Genomic DNA, 10427 nt, shown 5'->3' with positions numbered 1-10427 from the left:
TACAGTTGTGAGCCACCATGCCTGGCTTGTGCTAACTCTTAAGATGGAAATGCTAATCCTCAAACGTCTTCTTGTCTCTTCCTACTGTTCCATCTGGCTGAATCTGCAGCTAGAGTTGCCTCAAAAGTGGTGGCAGGAGAGTTCCCACTAGGGACTGCTTCAGAGTGTTCTGAGATGGGGCCAGTGGGGATTCCAAAGAAGCGCTAAACACCAGGCTGATTGTCCAACGAGTTTCTTAGATGAATTTATATAGACAGGGTGCTGCAGCTTCCTTGTGAGGGACAGTGATACAAGAGATGTTTTACCCAGGTATGTCCCCAGTGAGGGGGTTGGGTTATGAAGTTTATCTGGAAGTTTAAGGAATTTGGCTCAGAGCAGGGGCTAGTTTCTATGTGTTTAACAACATGTTTGACCTTTTAGAGTTTTGGGCAACAATGCAAACAAGTTTACCAGTGCGTGGAAATGTTGAAGGCCCCAGCTTGAATTTAAGGCTTCAGGGATTAAACATGAAGCTGGCCAGGTCACAGGACAGTCAGAATACAGGAAAAAAAAGTGGGAGGATCTGGAAGATTATATGTTCTACACTCACTCAGTTGACTGTATCATTCAGTTTTGTTTCTTTAAACAAAATGCATATGTTCATGATCTCAAATGTTTGCCAAATGCCTACTCAACATCTATACTGGGTTATAGAAAGCCATTTATAACTAAACATGTCCACAATGGGGTTTTTTCTTTTTAGAGACAGGGTCTTGCTCTGACACTCAGGCTGGAGTGCAGACACATGGTCATAGCTCATTGTAACCTTGAGCTACTGGGCTTAGGCAATCCTCACAAGTATCTGGGTCTACAGACACACACCACCACAACAGGTTAAATGCAACCTTAAAAATAATTTATAGACAGGGTCTCACTGTGTTACCCAGAGTGGTCTCAAAACTCCTAGGCTCAAGAGATCCTCCTTCCTCAGCCTCCCAGAGCACTGGGATTACAGGTGTGAGCTGCTGTGCCCAGCCTTAATGGTTAACTTTATCTGTCAGCTTGGGTAGGTTATGGTGCTCAGAGGTTTGGTCAAACACCAGGTTCGATATTGCTGTGAAGGTATGAGATATGATTAACATTTAAATCAGTAGACTTTGAATAAAGCAGATTACCCTCTGTAGTATGGGTTGGCCTTATCCAATCAGTTGAAAACTGTAAGAGAAAAGATTGAGGTCCTCTGAGAAAGTGGAGAATCTTCTCCAGGCTGCCTTCAGACTCAAGCTGTAAAGTCAACTCTTCCCTGGGTCTCCAGCCTACTGCTTTCCTGCCGATTTTGAAATTGCCAGCCTCCATAACTGTGTGAGCCAGTTTCTTAAAATAAACCTCTCTCTTTCTCTTTCCACATTCTATTGGTTCTGTTTCTCCAGAACTCTGGCTAATACAAAGTTCAAAACCAAACTCCTAATGCCTCACCCTTGCAAAAAAACCCTGCTCCTTGTCAACCTACTCCATTAAAGTTAGCTACCGCTAACTATAATGGACCTATGGGGACATGGAGAATGAGTGTCTTTCCAGGTTGAAGAAGCCTCAGTCTCTGAGCCCACAGGATGGCCAACCAGCCCTGGAACAATGATCCCAGATTCTTTGAAGGAAATAGAATGCTAACATGTTTAAGCTATAGTTAGAAGGTGTTTTTCATCTTTCACAGCCACTTAATCCTTACTGCTGGGCATTTCTATTGGAGGAGCAGCAAGAGCAAAGGGCTCTTTTAGAGACACGGTCTTGCTCTGTCACCCAGGCTGGAGTGCAGTTGCATGGTCATAGCTCATTGTAACCTTGAACTACTGGGCTTAAGCAATCCTCCCAAGTAGCTGGGAGTTACTCAGACCAAAACTTTCTAGACCAACACTGACTCCTCCCATTCCATCATAGCCCACATCCCATCCAATCTATCAGCAAATCCTGGCATCTCTCCCTTCAGACTAGACACATGATCTGACCACTCCTCACCATCTTCGTTGCCCTCTCCCTGGTCTATGCCACTACTCTCTGTCATCTAGATAAGTACCTCCTAATCAGCCTCTGCTTCTGCCATGGTGCTGCCATGGCCAGTTCTGCACATGAGATCAAGAGTGATTCTACAGTGTAGGTAATGCTTTGTCATGCCTTCCTCGAAACTCTGTAATTGTTTCCCATTTCATCCAGATGGAAAAGCCAGGCCTACCAGGCTTTACATGATTTGGCTACCCTTGCCTCTTCTGCAATCACTCAGCCCCTTGGCTCTGCTCCCATTCTGGATGCTCTCCAGCCCCTGGCCCTTTGCTCTTGCTGTTCCCTCCACTGCAAATGCCCAGCAGTAAGGATTAAGTGGCTGTGAAAGATGAAAAACACCTTCTAACTGTAGCTTAAACACATTAGCAGTCTATTTCCTTCAAAGAAACATCCTGGGATCATTGTTCCAGGGCTGGTTGGCCATCATGTGGGCTCAGAGACTGAGGCTTCTTCAGCGTGGCAAGACATTCATTCTCCATGTCCCCATAGGTCCAACCAGCATAGAAGAGCACAGGGCACAGGAGGAAGAGGTTAATGGAGAGGCCACTGCTGTATTCTAAGGAAGGTTCGCCAACACTTCCACTGGACAATTCTCCTGACGTTCCATTGCTCAGAATGGAATCATATGGTCATATGTTCATACCTGGCTTCAAGGGAGCCTAGGAAATGTAGTATTTACTCTGGGAAGTCATGAACCTAGCTGAGATTCAGTTCTATTCTGGAAGATGATGGGTGGAAGGATATTGTGGGGAACACTAGTACTTGCTATCTCAGCACCTTTTGGAATGACAAAGATGCACAGTGTGACTGGGGTAGATTGATATGAAACTAGATTGGAGAGGCAGGTAGGTATGGAAGGTTATTTCCAAAATGGCTGCCCAAAATCTCTCCCATTCTTGTATATTAATATCCTTCTTCCAATCAAGAGGTGGGCCTATCTTCCCTCCCCTTTGAGTCTGTGAGTCTGGGCTGACCTTATGACTTAATTTGACCAATGGCATAGACCAATGGAATGTCATGGCCTAGGCTTTAAGAATTGATTCTGGCAGTTTCCTCTGTTGCTCTCTTGAGATTCAGCGTCCAGGTAAAGAAACTTGAACTTGACCACTAAATGTGGAGAGATATGTGGAGAAGGAGCGAGCAGCCCAGGCAGACATCCCAACTGGGGCACCAGATGTGTCAGGAAAACCATGTTGGACATTTCAGCCCCAGCTGGGTTCCCAACCAAGCACAGCCATACAAGTGACCCCAGTCAATACCAAGTGGAGCAGAAGAACTAGCCAGCTGAGGCCAGCCAACCTAGAGCACCATGAGAAATAATGAATTGTTGTTACTTCAAGCACTCAGTTTTGGGACAGTTTGTTATGCAACAATAGATACCTGGAATAACGGGCAGAATCACATGAAGGTTTATAGGCTTAGGAAAGGAGTTTGGCCTTTATTTTTAGTGGAGAGGGAAGTATTATGGGATTTTAAGCAGATGAGCTGCAAAATCAGTCTGATTTATACTTTAAGAAGATCACTCTTCTACTGTGTGCAGAGAGGATTGCACGAGCTCAAGAGTGGATGCAAATGAAACCAGGAAGCTGTTAGAGTGGTCAAAGCAAGAGATGACATTGGTTACAACCAGGGTGGTTATCTCAGTAGTGTTGAGAAGTGATTCCATTTCAGAAATATGCTGGAGGAGGAGCTGATAATACTTATCGATTATACCAAAGGGACAAGAGAAAGCCATTAATCGAAGATAATCCTGAGAGTTTTAACCTGAGGCTGGGAAGGAGCAGGCAAGAAACACAGGAATTCTAATTTGAATAAGTTAAGTTTGAAATGCCCATTATATTTCCAATGGCAGCTTTGAGTATTTGAGCATCAACAGGGAGGTCATTGCTGGATGTATAAACCTGAGACTCTGATTACCAAGGATCCTTCTTGCCTCTTGAAAGTTGGGTGTGTTGCTTTATCCTTGCTCTTAGAGTGGGGTCCATTTTCTCATACAAATGCAAAATATCACTGAACCCAAATATTAGACTTTTACATTAAGAAGAAAATTTAGAAAGGCACACTGTCTTTGAGACAGAGTCTCATGATTTTCTTGGCACCCGGCATGCATATCTGCTAGACTTGGGATGATTAATGGACAAGATTGTTTGTGACCCACTTATGGGCTGTTTCTTCCATTATAAAGCCTTTGAAATCTGGAAAGCTGGCTGGATTCAGTTTCAACTGGAAATGCACCATCCTTTTTTTGTTGTTGTTGTTAATCATTAAACAAAGCCCACAATGCAGTCATATCTTTAGAGGTTTTATTGTTACTAAAATATAGCACACATTACGGTATTTGTGTCTTTCATGTTTTCTGTCCTAATGGCTAGAATATCTAAGATGGGAAATAATAATGCAGAGCTGGTTAGCTCTCACTGACTTTGGTAGTTAATTTTGATCATTCAAGAGTACTTTATTTTAGATTATTCGGGACTTTTGTTGTTGTTTCTATTTCTTGCGAATAACATCCATACCGGAGGATAGCCAGAGAAAAAGAAAAGAGGAAGCAAATAACTCTTAATATTTTTTCCTTATCAAATAATCCACTAAGAAAACTTCAGGATGTGTCTTTTTGCATAACATTGAGGAGTCTGCCATCTAACAGGAAAGTTAAGGCACATATATGAACATCGGGCACACTCCAGCAGCTGGAAGTATCATTTTTTTAAACAAAGTAAGTCTACTTTGAATGTTCTCTCCCAATGCTGCTAACTCTCCAAAGTTGAAGGGGAGCCCACTGCAGTAGACACTTTTGGTGCCCCACTCATATTCCCTTGTCTCCTCAACCTCCCATGGCTTTAGTACTATCTCATTCATGCCTAAGACTTCCTGCCTCTGGCACATGCAGCTCTCTCCCTGAGGGCTTCTCTGGCTCCAGGAGCTTGCTTGGCCCATGAGGGGCTGGCTGGAGCTACTAGGGAGTCACTACCCTCAAGAAAAACTCCCATCCAAAGAGAAGGGAATGCTGATGGATAAATACCCCTTGTCTCCACCCTGGTGGGACAATTCTGAGGTGTATGCTACACCATCCTGCCGAATATCTAGGGGGATTATGCCCATCGCCCACAGAGGTAACATTCTCCATAATTATTCCTTTATTGTTTTACTTCCATCCCCCAAACCCTCATTATATTTCCTGGGATCACCTCCAAATAAAATACTTGCACTCAAATTTTTGTCCGAGGCTCTGCTTTTTGCAGAACACACACTGTGACATCCCGCATCATTTGTCTTCTTCTTCAGAACCACACAATCACACTAGGGCTTTTAAACACCTGGGGAGTGGGGGAGGTGCCCACTCCTCAGTCCCAGAGGTCACTGTAGCCATTGTCTCCTGTCCAACCCAGCAAGGGCAAGCGTGCCGGGCCCAAGGAAGCCTTCATTCTTGGCAGCTCCCTTTGTCTGCAAAGGTTCCAAAAGCAGCAGAAACCAAGGCTTGGAATCAGTCAGGCATCAGAACCATCTAAGGTTCTGCCACTTCCTGGCCCTGGACTTCAGAAACCCTGTGTCTTTGAGGGCTCCAAGAAGACTTTGTTGCTTCTCCTCCCCCAAAGCTAAAGAGTTGGGTTCCTGCCACTCTGCCTCTGCACCCCCATCCCTCCCCTCTTCTCTACTCTAGGGTAAATGGGCTAGACTGAAGGCTGGCAAACTTTCCTTGCAAAGGGCCAGAGAGCAAACATTTTAGACGTTGCAGGTCATATGGTCTTTGTTAGAAATCTTTGACCCTGTTGTCATAACGCAAATGCAACTAGAGGTCATATTTAAGTGGATGAGCATGTCAGTGTTCCAATACAATTTTTTTATGGACACTGAAATTTGAATTTCATATAATTTTTATGAATCACCAAATATTTTTCTTTTAACATTTTTCCAACCACAGAAACATAAAACCCATTCTTATCTCATGAGCCATATAAAAACGGGTGAGACACCAGATTTGGCCAGTGGAATATATAGTTTCCTGACTCGTAGACTAGACTTTCAAAAGCAAAGTTCTGTTTAGATTTTATTACCCTGCTGAACTCCCTTTTTGATTGGCATTCTTTAAACCAAATCTAATTAATGTTGGGAATGCATGGGATTTATCAAATCCTGAGGTATTATCAACAAATAAATCCTTCTAGTGCAGGGATCATGTTTCTTTGCATTTTCCTCACAGCACCTTGTATGATGGTATCCATAAATTAATTTATAACAGCACCAAAAGCAGGGAATTTATTCTTTGTTCATTTATTTTATTTTATTTTATTTTGAGACCGAGTCTCACTCTGTCACCCAAGCTGGAGTGCAATGGCATGATCTTGGCTCACTGCAACCTCCGCTTCCCAGGGTCAAGCGATTCTCCTGCCTCAGCCTCCTGAGTAGCTAGGATTACAGTCGCCCACCACCATGAGCTGCTAATTTTTTTTTTTTTTTTTTAAGTAGAGACGGGGTTTCACCATGTTGGTCAGGCTGTATTATTTGTTCTTTACTGTGCTAAGTGCTGTACTGAGGGGCTCACTCACTCATTTCCTCATTTGAAGCAGAAATGATAAAAACTGTACTAATAGGTTGCCATGACAATGAAATGACATTGTGCCTTTGACAAATGCTCTTTATTCATTGTAAACTGTCAGGTGGTTTTGTGTTCCTGGGTTTTAAGTATAGGATGTGATGATCTCTATGACAGTGTGGTGGTTCTACAGAGAACAGAAATTTGGACACAGGAGAATAAATGGGTTCTGTTTTTTAATCTCCATGGTGTTGCTTTGTGACCTCAGATTCAACATTTGTACAATGGTGATAAGGTTCTCCATTTGCCTGTAACATGAAAATTAAATGAGAGAGCTCACTAAATGCTATAAACATGTTAGATTTAACTTTAACATTCGGGGTCTGTGCTATGAGTGTGTGTGTGTGTGTGCACGCGTGCGTGTGTGTGCGTGCATGTGGTGTTTAGGCAGAAATCTAAGACGGCCCCCAATACTCTCATCTCCTTGCACATGTACTCTGAATAACCCCTTCCCATGAAGCATGGGCAGAACCATGAATCTGATAAATTTAACTTCCTTGATTAGGTTGTATTACCTGAAATGGGGGAATTTTGCAGATGTAATTAATTTAGCAGATATAATAAGTCAAACCAGTTGACTTTGAGGTAATCAAAAGGGAGATTATCCTGGTAGGGCTGACCTAATCAAGTGGGTCCTTAAAAGGGACTGCTAGATCCTTCCTGAAAGAGGAATGCTAAAAGAGATTCTGCTGCTGGCTTTGAATGGGTAGGCTGTCATGTTGTAAAGAGGACCTATATATACGGCCTTGTGACAAGGAACTAGGCAGCTTCTAGGAGCTGAGAACTATCTTTGATCAACCAACAGCCAGCATGGGAGTGCGGATTTGAATCATATAACTGCGAATAACTGAATTCTGAAAATAACTACTTGAACCTGGAAGTGAATCCTGAGCCTCAGATGAGAACACAGCCTAGCTGACGCTTCACTTTAGTCCTGTGAGATTCTGAGCAGAGAATCCAGCCACACTGTGCCCAGACCTTTGACCTACAGAATTGTGAGATAGTAAGTGGGTTTGCAGTAACTCTGTGGTCATTTGTTATGCAGTAATAGAAGAGGAATACAATGTGAACTTGCAATCTACATGAGGTGATAAGAATAAGTGTGTAAAAGACAAAAGTCTAGAACTAATGGCTAACAGATGTGGTCTGGGTCATAAATTCTGCATTCCATTCTGAGTAGGGAAGAATTTGGAAGGGTGTCATGGGATGGAAGCATCATAGACAAAAGATTCCTGAGATCCATCTTTTCTCATGAAAGGAAGAAAATACAGCATTTTGTTAGATAAGGTGGGACTGGAGCATAGGAAGTTTGTGCCTCCACATAGTTTGAGGTCATGAAGACAAAGACAAGCGAGTGTTTCAAGAATGGGGCAATGGTTGACTGTCAAACATTGCAGAGAGGTTTTGATGAGCATGTAGAAGAGACACATGGGATTTGGCTAGGTGAAGGTCATCCACATCTTAAGCAATGCCAATGGACATGATGGGAGTTTAACAGTGAGTTTACCTCCACATTTGTAATCCATTGATATTTGACAAGGATGCCAAGACAATTTGATTGAGAAAAAGTTTTTTCAACAGAGGCTCGGTAGATCTCTAGAACTTATGTAAAAACAAAAACAAAAACAAATGGTTCTGGGACAACTAGCTATCCATATACAAAAGAATGGCGTTCACCCTTACAGTAGATATAAAAAGAATTCATAACGGATCAAAGACCTACATGTAAGAGATAAAACTATACAACTCTTAAAAGAAAGCAGGCATAAATCTCAGTGACCATGGATGAAGCAATGGTTTCTTAAATATGACACCAAGAGCACAAGCAACAAAAGAGAAAAATAGACAAATTGAACTTCATCAAAATTTAAATTTTTGTGTTTCAAAAGACACCATGAAGAAGGTGAAAAGACAACCCACAGAATGAGAGAAAAATTTTGCAAATTATATATCTGAAAAAGGACTAGTATCTAAAATGTGTAAAGAACTCCTACAACTCAATAATAAAAAGACAACACAATTTAAAAATGAGCAAAGGTTCTGAAACATATATTTCTACAAAAAAAGATATACAACTTGCCAATAAGCACATGAAAAGATGCTTAATACCATTAAGGATCAGGGAAATGAAAGTCGAAACCATAATAAGATACCAACGACACACACACTAGGATGACTATAATAAGAAAGGTAATAAGTATTGACAAAGATGTAGAGAACTCAGAATCTTCATACACTGCTGGTGGAAGTGTGAAATGACGCAGCCACTTTGGGAGACAGTCTGGCAGTTCTTCAAAGAGTTAAACGTAGAGTTACCATGTGACCCAGCAATTCTACTCCTAGGTATATACCCAAGAGAAAAGAAAACATACATCCACACAGAAACTTGTATGTGAATGTTCATAGCAACATTATTCATAATAGCCCCAAATCAGAAACAACCCAAATATCTATTAACTGATAAATGAATAAATAAAATGTATTATCTTCCTTTAAAGCTTGGTATACTGAAAAAGTTGCAATTTGTCTCTTCAGAGGTATCTAATGAATATTACTCTATTAAACATCTTATTGAAATGAACTTTGCTAACCAATTATTAAAAGTATATCAATCTAATACATTTTTCCAAATATTTAAAATCATACCTTTATATATCATGCAAAAATAATGACATGATATTATTTTAAAATTCCTAAAAGAGTTTCTATAGAGTATGTATTAAGATGAAGAGGAGTTCTCAGCTAAAAAGGTAAACACAGCCACAAATGATCTTCAAAATACCACTCTTTGAACACTTAGGATATGCCTGGAACTGTATGTATTAAATGATTCAAAAGCTAACTTGATTCTCACAGCAGCACCATGAGGTAGGTGGCATTACATCCATTCTACAGATGGAAAGCTCCAATTCTGCGGCATTAAGTAGGATGCCTGAAGTCCGCAGTTAGTGAATAGCGGAGTTAGGATCTAAGCTGTAGTCAGTGGGATCCCAAATTAGACTGTTAATTGCCACACTGACTTCTACAAGTAGAAAGTTTCATCTATCTCAGCTGATCCCAGTTGTACCCATTTCCATTTTGCTTTGCACTATCATTTAATGTTACTGCAGATCCCCTTGGGAGAACTTATGCCAAATTTATCATCTGGGTTCTCTTTAATCTGACAGCTGCCAACTTTCCTAAGTGGATATTTCTGCTATTTTCTTGGGTGTGTCATTTCCTGTCCCTTGTGAGAGGCTCTCTCTTAAGTTACTCTTGTATTGTTTCAAATCATTTTCTGTTGCAGACTTGGAGAGTTGGCATGGAAAATGCTAGAAGGGAAGAATAAAGAGAGTCTATTCCACATCCAACTCTGCCTCCCTCACTCAGCACAGGCTTTTGAGAGGAGTAGAATAGTTTCCTTGTGGAGCAGCAAAGCCTGCTGAATTAATTTTATGCTCAAAACTCTTCTGAGTAATTATGCCTCTTCGATGGTTTCCACTAGGCAACAGGCTTCAGAAGTAAACTGTGTTATTTTGGCATCATCCCTATTGGTCTTCTGAATGTGTATATGTATTTTTGTATACTAAATTATATTTCATTCCCCCCATTCTCTTTATACCATGAGCATATATCTATTGCTATATTTTTAAAACATGGGTTTAATTGAGAATTATACATGCAACAGAAGACACAAATCTTAGGTGTATTCCCTGATTCCCTGATCAGTGTTTACCTGTATAAACACCCATGTAACCTCCACGCAGCGTAAGTTATAGACCAGCAGCTCTCAAAATCTTTGGCCTCAGGGATTCCTTAA

Source organism: Pan troglodytes, chromosome 21 (genome assembly GCF_028858775.2).
Source record: "Pan troglodytes isolate AG18354 chromosome 21, NHGRI_mPanTro3-v2.0_pri, whole genome shotgun sequence".
Lineage (NCBI taxonomy): Eukaryota > Metazoa > Chordata > Mammalia > Primates > Hominidae > Pan > Pan troglodytes.
The sequence above is the reverse complement of the archived record's forward strand: the minus strand, read 5'-3'. Positions refer to the sequence as shown.